This window comes from Rhea americana, unplaced genomic scaffold (assembly GCF_003343005.1).
Source record: "Rhea americana isolate MKP2758 unplaced genomic scaffold, rheAme1 scaffold_28, whole genome shotgun sequence".
Classification (NCBI taxonomy): domain Eukaryota; kingdom Metazoa; phylum Chordata; class Aves; order Rheiformes; family Rheidae; genus Rhea; species Rhea americana.
The window spans coordinates 1,322,446-1,342,218 of NW_028186401.1; positions in this window are offsets into that span (position 1 = coordinate 1,322,446).

The following is a 19,773-nucleotide window of genomic DNA, read 5'->3' on the forward strand; positions in this document are numbered from 1 at the left end:
CCTTCTTGTCCCTCTGGAAACGCTCACAAACTGTGCTGCCACAAACTGTGCGGTCACAAACCTGCTGCAAAGTGACTTTCAAGTGAGGCTATTAGAAATAGCAATTCCCTGCTCCAATATGCTCGTTTTGGGTCRCAGGTACAATCCCCACATCTCAGCTTCTCCCCCCCCCACCCCGTGTTAAGACTTCTCAGGGGTACTGCTGTTAAGAATCCACTCCACTAAATAGTTATGAAGGAAGTTTAAGRAAAAGCAGTAACTGCTAATTGAACCAAGAAAAGAATCAATGAGGCAGTGTTAGAAATCAAGGAACAGAGTACTTTTCTCCCCATCAGTTCCAGTGCGGTGGTGTTCACTTTGCTTCCTGACTTTTACAGAGACCTACTTATTCTCATTTTACCCCACCGGGCTAATTTTCTTACAAGGAAAAGGACAACTAGCTGTAATGCAGAAGTGGTGACAGGRGAAGTTAGTGCCTTGAGAAGAGAAGAAACTGAGGTTTATTTGCCTTTTGGGACCTACAGAAAATAACAGGATGCAACTTTGGAAATACGAGCTTGCAGATTAGTGCTGATGCGCAATGCAAATGATCACTGATCCCACCCTGAAGCAGGGTGACCGTTAGCAGCCACCACCAGCAATTGTCACTTAAATCTGCTTGGTAGAGTGGGAAGAAGAGCCAGCAGAGAGACCATTTGGGGAACAGGCTACCCCTTCGTGGCGGGTCTTTAATGGACGTGTTATCGGGCAACACGTCCGGTGAGAGCCTGAGCAATGCCTGGGGCTTCTAGGTGCGACTGCGACACAGCCAGTAACTGCACTGTTTGCTCTGCCACGACGGTGATCCCTCTGCAGGGAGGAACTTGCTCTGCCTCAGCCCACGCTGTTTTCCGAGGGGGAGGCAGCTCAGCATCCCATGCCCCATGGAACAGAATATCTTTTGCTAGCAATTATCACATGCTGCTATCTATCATTAAGGGCAAAACCTGACATCAGCCAGTCAGGCTTGGTCTCTAAAACACATTGTCAGAAAACAGCTAAAAAGCAAACCACAGCATACTTGCGTGACTTTGAGGTAAGATCTGTACTGCCCGTGCCAGAACCAACCCATCATGTACCCAGATAGCAGACAGGGCAGACCCTGCTGGTTGGGGATCCATAACAGGACAAAAGCCACAAGACCAGCTCATACGACGCCAAGGCCGGACAGCGGTTGCAGGGAAAGGGCATGGCCAAGGCCTCTGGTGGAGAAAGTGATTCAGAGTACACTCCTCAACCTTTAAAACCATCCCTGCCCAATGGAAATGCCAAATGCCAAGCAAGCAATTTGGCTGGCTTCTCACTTGCAGTGAAATCTTTTGCCCTGGAGCGGACCGGGATTAGCAGGTTCAGGGCAGCGTGCGTGACACATCCCTGCCACAGCTCGAGCGAACAGCGAGCGCGCTCCTTGGGGCGATCCCTGCCTCTCCTTCAGCCTCGTACACCACCACGCACACGAAACACGGCCCGGCACAAACAACAGCTCTGTCTCCCTCCTGTTGCAAACGCACGCAATTTAAAGCACAAGCCTTTCTCACACGGCAGAGTGGAAAGCCAGGCTTCTGAAGCCACCTTCTTCTCCCTTGTTAACATTAAGCCCAGCCTTCTGCTCATCAATATTGCATGTGGCCTCTTTTTCCTCAATTACATGGTAGTGTCAGATTCCACACTCTGCCTTCCCAGAGTGACTTTTTGGCTCTTCTGGAGACAGGAAGGCCCACTTGGACGTCTGCAACAGCCACAGACTCATTAGACTCCGGGAGTATCCCTTCCACGCACCAGTTAAAAGACACAGGACACCTTTGTCTTGCAGCTTTGATAATTATCCCTCACTAAACTGAAACGCTGCRTGACAACGTGTTTACAGTAAATAGGTTTTGCTTCAGCCCAGCAGATTCTAAATAGGCGCAAGGATGCAAAGATGAGCCGAGCGAGAGGAACGGCGCAGAGCTCGCGAGTCAGAGTGCGCCCAGAGCGGAGCTGGGACAGAGGTCCTGCGGGCCTAGCAGGGAGACAGAAAAATCGCAGGGAATTCAGTTTGTCAGGTGAGACAAAGATACGTAAGCGAAAAAAAACAACCTCTCTTCCTCTCCTGCCCACCATCTTTGTTGATTAATTTAAATTAAACTTAACTCGTCGAGATGGGAAGTCAAGATTTCTGCTTTGCTATCAACAGCTTGTTTTCTATAGATACGAACTCATTACAGAAAGCCTGGCTGATTTTTATGCCTTAAACTAGGCAACCAGAAAATGTTAGACTGAAGCACTGTGTTCCATAGATTGACAACATTTAAAACCTAGATGGCCAAGCGACCGATACAATTTCCATACTCATTAACYGTGACATCTCCAGCTCTCCCCCAAAGCAGTCTGTCAGATTCAGCGGGACCAAGAACCTGTCGTAGCTGCCAGAAATCATTTCTTTGCTCCTCCATGGATTGGCATCGCCCGAACGTCCTCTTACCCCTCAGAGCAGAAGTTTACAGAAATCTCTTTCCAATTTCCCAGCTGTGCATCTTGCCTTTCCCTGCATGCACACGCGGGCTATTAGCTGTCCGCAGCTCTGCCCATCGAGCTGGCAAGCTGCCTGTTCACAAGCTGCTCCAACAACTGCCCTTGAGCATAAGCCAGTGCCAAGTCGTCTCTCAGGAGTTCATCCTCTGCGCGAGCACTAACGCGATTGCACTGCACGGCTTCCCCCTCCCGCACGCTGCTGACAACCACCTCCTGCAGACCCCGGGTCTGCTGATGGCTGCGAGCTCCCGAGCGCTCATCAGGGTAATATTTGCCAGGCTGTGTTGTCACAGCCCTGTCACGGACTCCTTATCTGTCAGTATCAGAGTAAACCTTACAAACGCGGCGTGACATAGGAAGCTCGGACTTGTGGTTCTCAGTAAAAAAAAAAAAAAAAGACCATTTCACACATGATGCGACACTGGAGAACAAACAGAGCTGCAGAGGCAAAAGGTGGGTGCTGGCTGGGCCAAGAAATCTCACGTGGGAACTTCAGAAGGGAAGCTGGTCTAACTGGTAGCACTAAAAGGGTGAGCAACGGCATATCCAAGTAAATCTTCCTACAAGAACAGCTAGCAAATCCTGGCTCTGAAGAGGAAGCAGTTTCTAGGTTCCTACTCACCATCACCACGAACGCCATCGGCAGGCCACCCTCAGTGCTTCCTGGCCAGAGCACCATTTGCTTTTTAAAAATCGCTCAGTGACTGAGAAAGAGAGGAATGGAAGAAAAATAACCGTGTAGCTCAGAGCAAGTATACTCACCAGCAAAGGGGCACCGCTAAATTCTGGCCCTGCCGCTGCAAGTGCATGATTGTTGCTACAAAGTGCAACAGCATCTATAGGAAAAAAAAAAAAAAAAAAAAAAGTTTTCACCCACCTTGCATCTCTCAGGATGCAAACCGAGTCGTCCTATCCTGGACAGTCAGCATCACCACGGCTCATGCTCCAGGCTGTTGGGATACCTGAACTCTCCCCAGCGCTGTGCTGCCTCACAAGACATGTTCCCTGGCTTAAGAGGAGCAATACATTAATAACAGCAAACATCATGTACCGTTGATAACTACTGGCCATCCCACACACAGGACTGTTGTAGGTTAAATTACTTTTGTCACCGTCAGCGTACTCCGTTAATGTGCAACAGGAAATAGGAAAAAGATGCACACTTAGCTTTTCACACTGCCCACTTTAGAATGTAAATAAATGTGCATCTTAGAAATTTCGCTCCAAATGCTTCAGACTGAGGCTGCTCAAAGGAACAAAGAAGAAGTTTTTCTGACAGACTCAGAACCCGGCCAGGAACAATGGGGCTTAGATTTAAAACACAACCCAGAACGGAGTTCTTGCAGTTCCTGGAAAATATGAATACTGGACTGGTGCATTTTTTTGTTCACTATTATTATCTCCCATAGACATTCATCCTGATCTTAACATCTTTATTGTCCACATAGAGCAAGCTTCCTCTCAAATAGAAATGAATGTTCCAGTGAATTTCCTTAGACAAAAACATAAAAATCAAATAAAAAGACTCCTTTATAACTCTTTAAAAAACATACATTTTTTTGTTGTGATTCAAAGTGCTCTTTGTTTCAGTAAGTATAAACACTGAATTTTACAAAGGAAAAAAGCAAAAGTGAGAGAAAGAAAACTTCTGTGACACACGAGTTAAACAACAATTGCAGTCTCAGTTCTAAACAGATTACACTAAGAGGCAAATGCTAGGTAAAGTCAAGGTTGTTATTTTGCCTCAAGGACACTAGATCTTTGTCCTGAACCTTGCAGTCAATACCTATAAATATTCTGAATGTTGTCATAAATTTTTGACAAACCTCTCTATCAGGGGCACAAGTGCAAGATCTTCTGCTTTAAAATTATCAGAGTGGGAGYTGGAAGCTACAGTTTACTTCTGAGAAGCAGTAAGACAACAGTTTTGCATGCTATTAATCTGACGTAAAAGACCTTTTTGTCTGCATTAGTTTTAAATCCTTTTAGGTGAACTCATTAGCAACGGGGACAGGGAGAGCGGTATTATCTAAAGCCCTCTGCATGCCACCCTCTACAAGGAAAGCTGGTCCCTCTTCCAGGAGGAGCGTGATGGCGAGAGCGTGCGTCAGGACAAGGTGTATGGCCCCCGGCCGAGCAGGCAGCTTGGGCACCTTCCATCCCTCCTCTTTAAATGAAACTTAATAAATCAGCCACCCTGCAAAAATATTTTGTGACCTCTGGTGAGATGGGCAGGATAAATCCGCATGAACATTTCCTTTTATTATCAGTAAATACTCCTGGATTGGTTGAAATTGTTCCTGCCACTGATATCACTGATCTCTGAAGAGATAAACATGAGCTGATTGATGACATGTCTGCAGGATCTATTTCAACCACCCCCAGGCAGGATATTTTCCATATGGGCAATAATAAATCTTACTGCTGAACGTCATCAGACGAAAGCAAATTATGGTTAAAATTTCATGGTTATATATTTCTTACTACGTAATATTAAGGAAGATTTTTCAAAGATGCAGGAGCTTGTATTTGCATGTGCCTTTTTTTTTTATAATGCAATTGTCGTGCCCACTTTTAATACATTTCTTCCTTTAATAGCCTTCTACCAGCACGCAACATAAAGAGACTGTATCTTCTCAAAATAGCCTGTCCCATCTTCAGGTCTGGAAGGTAATTTTCTCATCATGACCAAGACTGAATAGGAATAACGTCCATTCTCAGAAGAAACTTGGGCTGCATTTTACTAGCACTCTTAGCGTGGTATTTTGAGGTATCACTAATACTATTTTATACATTTTATTTGCAAAGAAAGCAAATGGCATCCTTTCTTCTCACTTAATAGAAAAGGTTTGATGGGAGAGCTGTCACTCACTCCTATTGTTCCCAATTCCTTTCTAAAAATGATTGTAGAGTTCCAGGGAAAAGTTCTATCTTCATAATGAGAAGAGCATTGAAAATGCTCGTGCCACATTATTTGCACCAAGCTCAGAACTAAAGATCTAAGTAACTTCCTAGGACCTGTTACACACAATAAAGCCAATGCTTTGTACCAGGGTGGCTATGCCGCAGAGGAAGGATGATGTGCAAGTCCAAATCTCACATTCAAGATGCAAGTATAAGAAAAAGAGCCGTGAAGACAAGACTGTCCACTCACCACCTGCTGTATTTGGCCAGGAATCGTTACCACTGTGTTATCTGCACAGCATCAAAAATCTTTGTCCTAGAATGTTGTAAATCAGCGAGAGAAAACAGAGACATAGSGGAAGGGTTAGAGAGAGAGAGACTGGTCTGAGGCAGCACTTTTGTGATAACTCTATCCTCAGTCTATAGAGGCCAGGGAGAATTTGGGTTACAGAGCTTGGGGAAAAGCACAACAGTGAAAGAAGAAACTGGAAGGAGAAGCAACAACTTGGCAGGTATGCCCTGTGCGATCTCTCCTCCATGCAACACCTACTGCATGAAGCTCAGCTGTTGGTGTAATTTGTGCAGAGCAAAGATGGTGAAGAGGAAAAAAGAAGGAGAGCTGCCACAGCTGTGTAATTTGATGGGAAGCTCCCTTAGGGACCTGATAAGCTGTTGGTTATGGTCCAGCAGGACAACTGGATGATTTTTAAACAGACTGGGGAAAAGTCGAGGAGGAGTTTACAGGCCAGAGGAGAAAAGACTGGTACTGCCAAGATGAGACACAACCACAGATCTCGTGAATGGAACAGCAATTCATTGCACAGTTAGTTCAGCATTGATTTGAAGGCTTAGAGCTACATTCAATGGTTAATACAATAAACAAGAACAAATCTGCCTCCAGAAAAGGACAGTAGTTCCAGTGATTGTATTGGCCTTCACACTGCCATGGAAAGTTTTCTTTTCCACAGTTGGAAGGGGGCCTGTTTAATTTTGATATGAATTCAGATCAAAGTTTCTAAACTTTCCAGTTATATTTCAAGCAGAGCTTTACCATCCTGACTCTTTCTAGTGCCATGAAGATACATGGCGCTCCTTACACATATTTGAACCTGCAGACTGTCATCAGGAACATGGACTACACTAAGATTCCTGATTCCATGAACTTGTAAAACAAGGGTGACCTTGGAGCCCTGTTAGTAAAGAGGWGCATCATGTGCTACAGCTCAACAGAAGGCACTAAATTAACCCCTTAAGGCATATTCCCTTCTGCCATTTATTCATTATCTCAGTGCACCTGAATCTTAAGAGAAACTTTATGCTTGTAATAGAGCTGAGACTGGCCTCACAAAACTCTCTGTGGATTGCAAAAGAACAGCTCTTCGATGTAAAGCAGTCAGCTCAAACTAACCACAGGAAAGCTACAAAGACACTATTTGAAACGGCAGACGACAAAGGTGATAAGTTCTCTTAGATGGCGAGTCCACTCTCTATTTACTTGAATTGAATCAACAAAGCATTAGTGTTATCCAGGACTGTGCTCAACCTGCACACTCAGAGCRGGACAGGATTGAGGAAAGCTATCTTCCTCCACAAACTTGTTAGGAAGCTTGGCCATGAGTCTGGCCACATTCAATTCTTTCTTGGCAGCACAGCCATAGATCTTGGAAAGCAAACCCAGGTTCTCCAGATAAGCATGCTCCCTCTCCTTCTGAAAGCATTCGATCACCTTGCACAAGTTCAGACAAAACCATGCAAGTGTTGTACTCATAGCCCAGTCACAGTCGCTCTCTAGGGCCCTGTGGGAATGGCAGTAGCTCTGTGATGTTACATGGTGCTGAACATCCAGAGGTGACCACCAAGGCTGTAAAGCCTTCATGAGGTTGGAAAGCCTCRGTGGGGATGGTCAGAAGCATCCCTGGCTAGTCAAAGCTGGTCCTGTTCCAGACAAGAGGAAGCTATTGAATGACTGCGGCCATGCCCAAGCAGATTTAAAATCTGCCCTGCCTGTGRGCTCCCAGGCAGATCCAGCAACTATTTCTTCAGCACATCTGGTTARTGGGAGCAGCAAGGACAGCTCTGCTATTAGCTCATGGCTGAAAGAAAGGCACTTTTCAAAAGCCTTCAGTATGTAGAGAAGGGAGGAAATAAAATACTTCAGCTTATTAGTTTGTTATTCTCCAGTCCCAGTTATTACAGAACTGGCACTATGTTTATGATGGATTCATTTGGAGAACATTTTCTCCCTGCCCACGTAACTGTGCTTCAGACTGAAGCCAAAGCTGTATGGGGGGTTATAAAAGCTGCAGACAGTTTTCAGCATCACATACAAGCTCAGTGCTTCACAAGCACATACAAGGAGATGAGCCAGTCATGAGGAGCTGGCTTGGCCTGTAGGAAACCACATCCAGTTCCTCCCTGTACCACAATGTTCTTCTATGGCTTCTGCAAGCCTCACATTGCAAAGTACAACTGTGAGAAGGTGGCAGAAAAGTCAGAAGCATACACACAATCTGCCATTTACTCTTCCAAAAAGCAACTTCTGTGTTCTTGGAAGGTTTTATTTTAGCCTCAGCCTGAACGAAATGTGGCATTATTTGCTGGACATTTCTGAGCACCTGTCCAGCATCACCAATATATACCAGGCTTCCTCATCATGCAGCTACCACTTCAGCCGCAGTTAAAGCACATTGGCCTCATCTCTTGTACACATGTATAGTCAGATCACTTTGCCCACAGGGACCAATTTATTTTTCCATCACCTGTAGCTTCCTTCATTTTATGCAGGAAGAATCTGGCAGCTTTTAAGAGGGAGTGTTATGAATAATGTGGTAATGCCTTTCTTCATCCCTGTTAAATTTCTCATTTCATCTTGTGAAGTCTAATCCTTCTTTCTGCAAAGTCTCTAGAACAACTTCCACTGATTATAATGGGATCTACATTTGGACTGCAYGTATTTTATCTCTAGTTTTGCAGATTCGTTGCCTATTACTGCTTACTTCCTACATTTAGGTATTTATCCCTCTGCCCTGGAGTTTGTTCTGGCAGCTGGAGGTTGTTACAGGCCTGACAGAATGCATAGGAGAGGTCCCTATAGTACAAAGGTTTCCTTCATTTCCTATTCGTATATGAATCAAGGCTTTTCCTTGGCCCCATATGTATATTCTCCCCCAACCCCCATTAGGAATTGGGCATTCCTAACGACAACTGTCAAATTGCAAAAAAAGCATGGTGCACAGAAATAGGATCCAGTATCTTTGAGCAGCTTGTGATTCRTGTTCAGTTATAGGAGTCAGTAAAATCAAGGCAAAATATCAATACATTTATAACTTGGGTCAGACCATTTGCTCATAATTTGAAAACAGAGTATTTCTGAATGCATCTCTGTCTGATTCCAGTTGCTGTTGTGGAGTAAAGAGCAAAACACCAGAAAGAAACTCAGTGCAACGTGGTGAGACTTCACCTCAACAGACAAAGCTAAAAATTCCACATGCTAAAATGGATCGGGTCACAGCTGCTGAGGAGCTCTTAAGTTTTCAGACAACTTTGTGAACCCTCTGACAGATGTGGCCTGTTTTCTTTAAGTAAAAACAAGAGCCAGCCAATTTTCATTGATATGAACACTCTTCACATTTCCATTATTTACATTTATAATCACTAATAYATATTTCACTCTGGGCTTCAGAAGGACAGAGACTCCAGTCCAGCTTTGCACCCCAGGCACTACACTGTTGCTAACTGAGGTTACTCTATAGCTCAGACAACGTCATTATGGACCAGGACAGTCTATCCATGTTGCATCACCATGCTGCATCAAAAATCACAACTTTCTAGAGGGTCATAAATTTGTTCCAATGTATTTTATTTGGCTTTAGAGGAAATGCACCACAGCAGTGCTTCACACAGGTTTCCTATTGCTAATGCATCCCCTCATGGGATTATCTAAGTGCTCTTGGTACAAACCCTCTGATAACCCTTAGAAGCAGCCAGCAGCACATCAAGTGCTATCAGCAACACGTTATGAGAGGAATGTCATGGCAAAGCGCTGCCGAGTCACAAGACAAAAACCACCCTGGTGTTTACAGCAGAGTAGGAAATACCGCATTAAAAYAAAAGCATGACAAGGGGAAGAGCGCAGACTTTGGGGTGGAAAAATCCAAACCACGTCTAAGCTCCCAGCTCCTTTGTCATCAAGTCAGTACATTACAGAGAAGATCTGTATGGAGTGAAAGGCTTTTTGCAAAGCTTTATCTTGCCCTTTAGCAGACAGAACTGACAAACTTGAAGTGGCAGAGTCCACTCGCCAAGTGCCACGTTCAGCGAACAAAGAAACACAACACCATGCGCCCAACAGCAAACTATCAGCTCCCAGTGGGAAGTGTCATTTTCACATCAAGTTTGCTACACCAGAGTGGGAGAGAAGCTCCAACTGTTTTGAATTCATGTGTCAAGTCAATCACAGGAACAGATAATACTGGAGTTATATAAACCTTCAAAAGGAACCCCCACCCACCAACCTGTAACACTCACTCTCCACTGTCAGAACAACTCTGTAACTGAAGACAGCACTGAAGAGAGGTTGCCCTCACAGCTTTCTGCAAAGTCGGTGACGGGATCGTTTCAATTTCATTTCACATACGAACCGTGGCAGAGAAAGACTGTTTATTTTTGTCCCTATTAGAACTGTATCAAAAATTTCTCTCTAGACTCTGACTGTAAGTGATAGTTGCTTTGTGGAAGTTTAAAAACTTTGCACCTCATCTTAGAAACCTGAATTCTAAACAGATTCAGCAGAATCTGCAGGGAAGGAAGGAAATACTAGCAGCCTTCAATACAGACGGCCTCAACTTTTTTTTGCTGCAGGCTTTCATCTTCTCTGTTAGGGAAAATAAAYCATGTTTCTTTAATTCTCTTGAAGTACCTTAACCAGAGCCCTCCAAAAGGGGTGATTTTTGTTCAGTTCACAGATGGCATTGGTGCCAAAGCCAGGAAGTTAGAGGGCAAAAGCTCTGTTAAGGAGGGTCCAAGGTTAAACTCCAGCATGTTAAGCCACGAGCTCTTCGTTTTGCTGTAGCATTACTGACTGCTGGCCTGCCTGTAGCTCAGGCCCACAGCCTTCATCCTGCTAGGAAGGGCTGCAATGTGATGTGCTTATCCCTGTCTACACCAAATCCAGCCAAAACAGCACTAACACAGCTTGGTGAAGCTCAGCTGCTCTGTGTGCACCTAACTCTTCTCCCTCCGAGAGTTAACAGCTCGCACTAAGGTTTCACTGCTGAGCCCAGGCCTGAGAGCTTAGTGCGAAGGAAACTAGGGCACCCTGACACAAGGCACAGACTCATGCCAGACATCTATGCAGAAACCCAGGGCTTCCTGACTCCACAGTCCCATTCTTGGATCATCCTAATAGCCCTCCAATCTTCCTGCAGATATATACAGGGGTAAAATTCATAGACTAGAATTTTACCCTATGCTGCATAACACCACCAGTAAGGAACTGCATATGCCCCCATCTACCATTAGCAAAATTAAAGCTAGACCAGCACTGTCCTCTTTTACAAGCACAGTGTCACAACAAAAGGAGAAAACCACAAGGGGAAAAGATGATGTGGTTTGAAGACAGATAGAGAAAGAGAGACAGAAAGAAAAAGATGTCATTGCTCTCTGAAAGCATCCAGAAATGTTGCTATTCAATTCATTCAGGCCTACATGAGATCAGGGAGAGTGCAGGACTACTGTGAGGAAAATCTAGGTCACATATGATCACAGCAGCACAGCTGCCATACTCTCAATGGCCATGTAAAGTGAGGACTGCAGCAAGGACCTCTCTTTGCTGAAGAGGGCTTTTTTCAGTCCAGTTTTACAATTTCTCCTCATTAAGGTGTATTTTCCAGCAGGACCATGAGCACATTGGGTCTTCAAGGCGGGTGAAGGATTTAGCTATAAATCCCAAAKATGATTCAGTAAGTGGAATTTCTGTAGGATCATTTAAATAGTTTACAGGCTGTCAGGTAGGATTTTAACCTTCTAACAGTGACAGGAGCAGTATTACTTTCCTGCTCTTTTGAATGCTAACATATTTCCTAGCTTTCTTTGTTTCACATCTGTTATGGAGAGATACATATTGCTCCCATTTTCAATGGAGAAACAAGTATCTTACAGCATTTTAATACATTAATATACCTGTGAAAGCTTCTTGAAATTCTCTCTCATTCAGTGCTCTCTTTAGTTAAACTTGCAGGTCAGTGTCCCTTCCTGCCTTTCAAACAGAAAAGTTAAAATACACACGCGCACACAAAAAGAAATAGGACAATATATCCCCAAACTACTGCCTTTTTCTCGCATTTGAACAGACCTTCTGTCACCCTCCCTTCTCCCCTTTTCTGCACCCGAACAAAAACAGGAAGGATCTAAAGCCCAATACTGAACACTCCTGCAATGCAAAAGATTAGAGGGAAAGGACAAATGTTCATGGGTGCCACGAAGTTAAGCCAAGTGTCTTGGAGCAGCATTCATTAAGGAGCTCGGCCAAAACTCCCAGGCTTCCCAGCTCCTCGCACAAAGACAGCTGTACCACCAGCAGCTGTGCAGCCTGGGGAACCGCAGGAAGCGATACACAGCACAAGTCAGGAAAATAATGCACAGGGGGATCCTTTTGGTGGAAGTGCGGATATTATAGATAAAGCATTAATAAGGATTTGTTCCCCAAAACATGCTGCTCAGACAGCAGAGCAACAGGAAATCAAATCACCTAACAGAGCACAGAAACTGAGTCATGCCTATTGTTAGATGTGGCCATTTGTCTCCCAAGGTTTTCCAAATCTAATGATCCTGCAGCCCTTTCCAAACCCTGGGACTAGTACAAGCTGCTTCCAAGTTTAGGGTAAGAAGGGTCACAGTTGGGGCTTAGGGCAAGGACTCCTCTGAGTCATCACTGCTAATTATATATATTAGAATGTTTTGAAAAGACAGACATTTTAATGCATGACAGCTGCAACAGCAAGGACTCCGTATCTTAGGTAATACGTCTATCACTAGGGACAATAAAGAGTAATGTCCCTGCTATAATGTTAAAAATCAGACATTAAATTCATGCTGGCCTGTGCTCCCACGTGCTATTTCACCCGGCAGCCTGGCCCCTCTGCTCCAGCTGAATCTGCCCCCGTGGAAATCCTGGGAGCTTCCAGTGATCCTTTGGAGCATGCCCTGGGCTCTGAGATCTGAGAAGCTGGAGGAAATGGGCTGCTAATCTGCCCCTCAGTGACTCTTATGTTCAGATTTTGCAAGTACTTGAGAGCTGTGCCTGTGTGTTAGCCAGTTTGAATTTTGAATTCTAATCAGATGAACTAAGTAACTTCCAAACTAATTAGAAGAACAGTAGGGTTTGTTCTTAATCCACAACCATTTAATCTTCTGTCTCATTAATTGTGCACAGACTGTATGAATATGTATATCTGGAAGGAAAAAAAAAATCTTTGACCTTGATGAGAATGGTAACACACACATAAAGTAGGTGTGCACTCACCTTTCATCACACTTGCTTTATTATGTAGATTCAACCATTCCTATTGCTGTGAATCAGGTTATTGAGTGTTATAGGCAATCCTGCAGCCAATTAGGAATCAGAGTCCTGATGAACCATGGAACCTGTAATGATTAGCAGAGTATTTACAGGCAAGCTGCCTGCTGACAATCTGCATGCAAATAAACATGTATCTGTTCAGAAAGGCCTCACCAGACAATATAACTAGCACACCCAAAAGCTGGGATGAGGAAGAGAAGAAATGTCTTCAAATACAAAAGATTCAGAGCACTAAAAAGGATTTTGTTTAGGAGCTTGAATATTCTGCTTCAGTACATCAGTGTCATTCCTGTAATCACTCRTGAAAAACTATTAAAATTTTTACTAATAAAGCATTCAATTTTTTGAGGGCTTTTGTTTAATATATGTAGGTGCATAGTTTGGTCACACTGTTTCTACTATGGAATGAAGAGTTCAGCTGTCAGGAATATTTCCTCCTCTTAAATTATGAAATTCTGTACTCCTAAGAAAAATAAGCTTATCGGCAAATTCTCTGGTTTTCCTGAAAGGATCTTACTAACACTAAGTGGAGCTGTGTCCAGTGGCTTTACCTCATTTTCTTGCTAATCTACCAAAGGAATCAATGTAATACATCGCTGAAGAGTGCCATCCAGGCTCCTGAAGATGCTTCTCTCCCCTAATCACCTGATGAAATTTGGGAATTTCTTCTCTTCTTGAGCAGAGCTGAGCACAGGACAGGAAGCATTTAGTTTTCTACAGGATTTAGACCACATCTTCTTCTTTAGATCTCTTTTGCTCCTCTTGCATTCAATTACAAAACATCCYCAAATTGACTTAAACACCTGTCTGCTTTCTGCGGTGCCTAACTCCTACTGAAATAAATGGGAATAAGGCCTAAGTAGCTGGTGCATTTCAGGCACARCACCTGGAAAATATTTGCTAGGAATCATTTGTGAAACAAGGATGCAGGTTTAGATCAGAGGAAATCCTAAAGATCAGGGGCTAGAGAAAGTTTGGTTCTGGGATCTGAGCAGGGCTGTTGTGCAGCTGTTGATGAAAATCTTCCTCTGGGACATTAAAAARGTGGTGAGGGTATCACAAAGAAGCTGGTTCCTGTTCCTTTGCTCATCTGACTTTTCTCCCTAGTGGAGACTAAGATRCCCCAGAGTGGAACAGAGGCAGGTAACAGGGCAAACTAAAGTACAGAGCAAGGGAAGGGATGCCAAATCCCTAACAGGCAAGAAGGATCCCAAGATGGATCACATCGGGGTCATGCAACTCCCTGTTGTGTGTGAGAGCTGTGAGAAGAAGGTGGATCTCTGTTATGCACATAACCTGGCAAACCCAGCTGGAACAGGAYGGAGGGATGCAAGGCAGAGAAAGGGGATGACGCCATATGGTGATTGTCAAAGAAAAGAAGGGCTTATCTCCACTTCAGTTTTCTTCTAAGGTAAAGTCCTTCTGTTTCTGGCTCTTTGCTGGCTCCATTGTAATTTATTTTAAAAGGCCCTTGGACAAAAATTCAACATAAATCCCTGGCTTGTGATGCGAGACACTACAGAAGTGACCTATTCCCTCAACAATAAAGCAAGTGCCAGCAGACAAGAGGGCTCCTTTGCCACAGAGACAGCACGAGTCAGAGCTTAAGAGCTGCCCTTAAGTGAACCACCATCTACACATGCAAAGCCTTCACTCTAAGTGGGGAAGACCTTTTAACTTGAGTCTGTCAGACATCAAGGGGATTAAGGGTACCATTTAACTCATCCCAACTTCTCAGCTAACAGTATCCTTGCATGTACCTCCACTGCTCTTTTGCAGCACCGGGCAAGTTCACTTGAGCCAGCTCTTGAGGCTTCAAAGTGAATGCCGATACCAAGTTAAACTGGCCGTGGAGATGCATCTTGAACCAGTTCATCTAACATAACAGGTTGCAACTGCACAAGGGAGCAGTAATAACCATCATCCTGCAAAGGTCCAGGGCTTTCTGCAGGATTGTAGCACATGCTTGCCCCCACTAAGCATGATGAGGGGAGACCTGCTGCCTTCACAGCAGAGCAGGATTCATCCACGTAGCAGCATCCCCAAACCCCAKCTTCGGCATAGAGGTTGCTCACAATCATCATCTGTTTCCAAAGGATGGTTTGTGCTGGGGGTGAAGTGAAACAAGTCCAGTTGTTGCGTTTCTTTTCCCCTGTGGAGCAGGTTCAGGCCAGAGAAATTTAACTGCTACTCAGCTGTTTTCTGCTGACATCGCTTGCATTCTTCTGTCTTCTCAAATAACATTTGGAGCTCCCTGCCAGACAGTGCAACTTGATATATGCCCTGATGATAGAGGGTAGAAGGGAGAAGAGCATGTTAGCTAATATTTTTCCATTACAAATCTACATGGTCCAATCTACAAGTTTAATTTGCAATAAAACCAGCAATTTCTGAAGACTGGGTTACTGAGTCAGAGCCAATGCTTGTACCTGAAACCTTTATACCCAGACTACTTTTAAGAGGTTGTGATAAAATTAACATCAATAGTATTTCCACGCTATACCTTTCAAAACCACCCAATGAATTTTAAGCCTCAGACTCTTGGATCTGAAGACAAGATTTGATTCAGTTTAGAGCCTTTCAGCTGACATTCAACCACAGGACAAAAATCCTTATTCAACCCCAACGAGCTTTTCCCCTCCAGGTAACTCAGATTCTTCACAACAAAAAGGACGGTTTGCCTTTCATGAACCCAGGTTCCAGTGGTTGCCACCAACAGAGGAAAAAGCCAGCATTTACCACACAAGAGTTTTCCTATACTAATGGCAGGAAATACCGCAAATACCAGGATGAAGTAAAAATCCCGAGCCCCTCCAAATGCCACATGAAGTAAYGAGGTAAAGGCTTAGAATTTCTGGTATTTAGAAGTCAATGCTCCTCTATGTGTTTGGAAATTCAGGGGTTTATTACTGCCTCTTACTCCCAAATGTAATTTGCTTATTTTTGCCTCCTTATCACGACAGCAGTGCTCTTAGAATTTTTTTATGATATTTCAAACATAAACAACAGGGATGATCACATCAGGAAAAGACGATGACACTGTTCTGGCAGTGCCCCTGCTCTGTAAAAGAGAGAAAAAAAAACCCTTTCTTTCTGCTAGGGGTGAACCATGCTGGGATACTTGGCTCCATCTCCCTGCATTTCTCTCCCAGGGCTAGGAGAACTGAAATATGATGAGAAATTTTACTCTGCTGTCAGCTGGTCCAAGGACAGATCTCTCTGAGGAAAGGCAGTTCCCAAGGGACTCACAACTAAGAAGTGTTTCAGCTGCCCTGCCTAGCTCTCACCATAGCCATGGCCTTAGCTACTGGACGTGCAGCTGGAGCACAGTCCCAGCTCGCTGCGCAGACAAGGGAGGGCCAGAGCAAGGACGGGTCGTTGGTTGGACAGGCAGCCCCTTTCATTCCTCCCGCATGAGCCAGCAGCCATGTATTACTGACTATTTGTATAGCTGTATGTCCGAGGGGCTGCAGCCTGAATCCGAGTGCAGGCACTAAAAGCGTAAATGTCCCCAGGCTGAACTAAACCTCCATCTCACAGGTAAATATTAGGCTGGAGCAAGTTTCCACATTTTATATTACTTCAAGATTCATCACCTGATCTAAATTATACCATCACTAATCTAAATTATTCTGTGATCACCTCTCACTCAAGGCATCCTGGGGCCAAGTATCACGGGAGCCTGACAAACTACACCAGCAACGTGAGAACATACCAGCGCCGTGTCCGTGCAGGTTCTGTTCTTTCACAGTTCACTCTGAGCTCCCTCGTCTCACTGCCAGGCAGCTAGGTTAACCCGATACCACCACTGCTTCATTCCAAGCAGTCACTAAAACATCTCTTTGTGAGCGATTTCCAAAGTATATTTGACCGGAGGTGTTTTCCAGTCCTTCCACCCCTACTGGGATATTCTTTGTGACACCCGATACCCAGTTGCCTCAGGAAYGCCTTACGGAGAGCAGTCAGCTTGGGGCTTCTTTGAATAAATCAGCTCTTGGRGGGGATGAAACAGAAACATGACAGAATTTGGTCCCTTTTATTCAWAACACTTTATCTAGCAGTAGAGGGAGTGAGCAGGGCAAATTTACCCTTGAACAAGATCTTCTCTTGCTAGCTCTCCTTACAGCATTCCCAGCTTCTGCCCTTCACTGGATGCAGAGCATGAATGTGGGAATGAATCACTGCTGATCTTGGCAAAATACCAGTCTCCCTCCCTTTGCTCCAGCTTGGAATGATCCCAATTTTCCAAATGGTTTCAGTGAATCCAGTATTTAAGTTCAGTTATTAAAAAGTAGGGGGAACCCATAAATCACAGGATTTATGTCAATGARCTCCTTGATGCATTTAAAACAATTACTGGGAAACATATGAATTTCCTAAAAATAACTATTTAGGTAAACACCAGGGGGAAAGCTACTGTAAAAACATAATGCACGGACAGTCTCATCTCCATTCCCCACCCCTAAAGGCAGGCATGGAAGACTGAATACTCTGCTGCTTGCAGCTGTATTAGAATTGATAATATGCTGAAAAAGCACATGGTTCTGATCATGTTAGAGCAGTATAAAAATTACGCAGTAATCAAACATATAACCGGTTTCAAGCCCAGCAGGGTGGCAATTTCCAGTTCGCAGGAGGTCATTTTTTCCACCATCATAGTACAATCACAAGCCATTTTGTGCGCACATTTTTACACCAGGCTTGTATCAATGGTGATACTGGCACACATATAGACAATAAGAGTATGAGGAACAGGTAGGAAGAGCTAATTTAGGAATGGGTCAAAGGCAGCAAATAAATTCACCTTGCAGTCTGCACTCTGCCAGAAATTTTTACCAGCAAAAATTTTCCAGCCTCCAATTGACAATGCTGCTCTGTTATGGGAATATACAGTTTTCAGGTCTTACTGATGTTTCTGGGTTTCTACTACTGCTGTTGGTATGTCACTAGAGCATGACAGTTTGTATAGCTTACAGATGTGGTTCCACTAACAGCGTAAGTGGGGTTTGCCATCTCCATCACAGAAAATATACTTTCTGCTGGTTAAATACAACCTGTACTGATGAAGCTTCATAGGAGAGAAACTGGTTAAATACTGGCTTTAAACCAGTATATCAGAAATGCCCTACTGAATAGGTCAGAACACACCTACCATCTGACCTGAATTAGGACAGAAAATCAGGAAACCACGCACCAAAAGTACATTAGCTCCAGGTCACAGGAAGCACCTGTGCTGCTGTGGCACCACATATCTACTGAATAAAATATCTACATGGCCACAGAAACACATACCCTCTCTGACCTTGCCAGCTCTTTGCCATGAGACAAAACCAACACCTGACTTCCACAGATGAGACAATTTCTGTCGTTACGCCCAATAATCCTRCGACTCAGGCACAAATGCTCTGAAAACTAAACCCTTGGTGGTGCATGATGCCTGGGGAACATACCGAGAGATTCCACACTGCCCAACGGATCCCCCAGTTTGCAAACCCATGCTGTAAGAATTATACTGCCTTGCAGATGCTGAAGCTACTGAGACACTCCAGCCTGTAAGAAAGGCTCTCCACAATGCTTAGAGCAGTCTGAAACAGGAAGAGGGAGCTTCTTCACTGTCCCCTGCAGAAACTCAAGGGCATTTCTGAGTTTTGTCCCCTCACCTTCCCAATCTCTTGGCTTTGCTCTCAGTCCTGGATCTCCTCACATGCTAGTTCCACCACCCCTTGCCCCAAGAAGGGAGCATTTCACACAAGCTTGCAGTTCTGGAATCCAGCAATTCGCATTTCTGAGCCTCCTGCATTGCACCTTCCCAATTGCAATAGCTCACATTTGCTCTATAGTCCTGTTAGTAAGAAGTTACCAGGGAAAACAAGCACAGATTTACTTGGTGGGGGGAGGCATCCAGCTCCACCCAAACAAACACAAACTTGGGAAGAGAGACTTACTGCAAGGAACACTGAAAACCTTTGGTTTTAGCTGCTTGTGCATCTGACTTTTGACTAGACTCTGCCTGCACAGGATTAGCGTTATTAGTACAATCCACTTAGGAAATGTCTGAAAAAGATTCAGACACTGCAGCATGATGAGGGAAGATGTCTTGATTTAAGAACATAGGCATTACTAGAAAGAGGAAAAAAAAAATAAAAGGGTCCCTTACTGTTCTGACATATCAAAAGGAGACTAATGAACCACGAGTTCATAGAACGACCCTGCTCTTCATTTCAGAGCTAGGCTGGCCTTTTGTGTTAAGGATACTGAATAACAAGAGCAAGAACAAATAGAAAGAACCCTTTTCCCCCTGCCCAAAGTAAATTTTGAAATGAAATCATTTAAAAAAATATACCCTTCTGCCCTACTTTAAGGTCCACATATGAGCAGATGAAAAGTTTTATTCCATTGGCAAAACTGAATCAGGGCTTTTGATCCTCAAAGATCTCTTAATCGCTTTGCACATCAATTCTTTTCATTATTTCAAACATACTTGAAGACGACTCCCCCCTACACTTTTTTTTTAAAAAAAAGAAAAAAAATTTCTGTGTTTGGGCTATTTCCCAACTGACTGTGGCACTATTTTGCAGGCAGCTGTTGGTTCTTTACTCACTGTAAGTTAAGACATATACATGTTGATCTGCATTAGTCAAGTCCAGGAAAGCACGGTCTTCTGGTGTCTTGTTTCCAGTTTTGATAGCTCACAACATACACCTTTCTAGTGCTTAGCAAGGATTTCAAGGAAGATT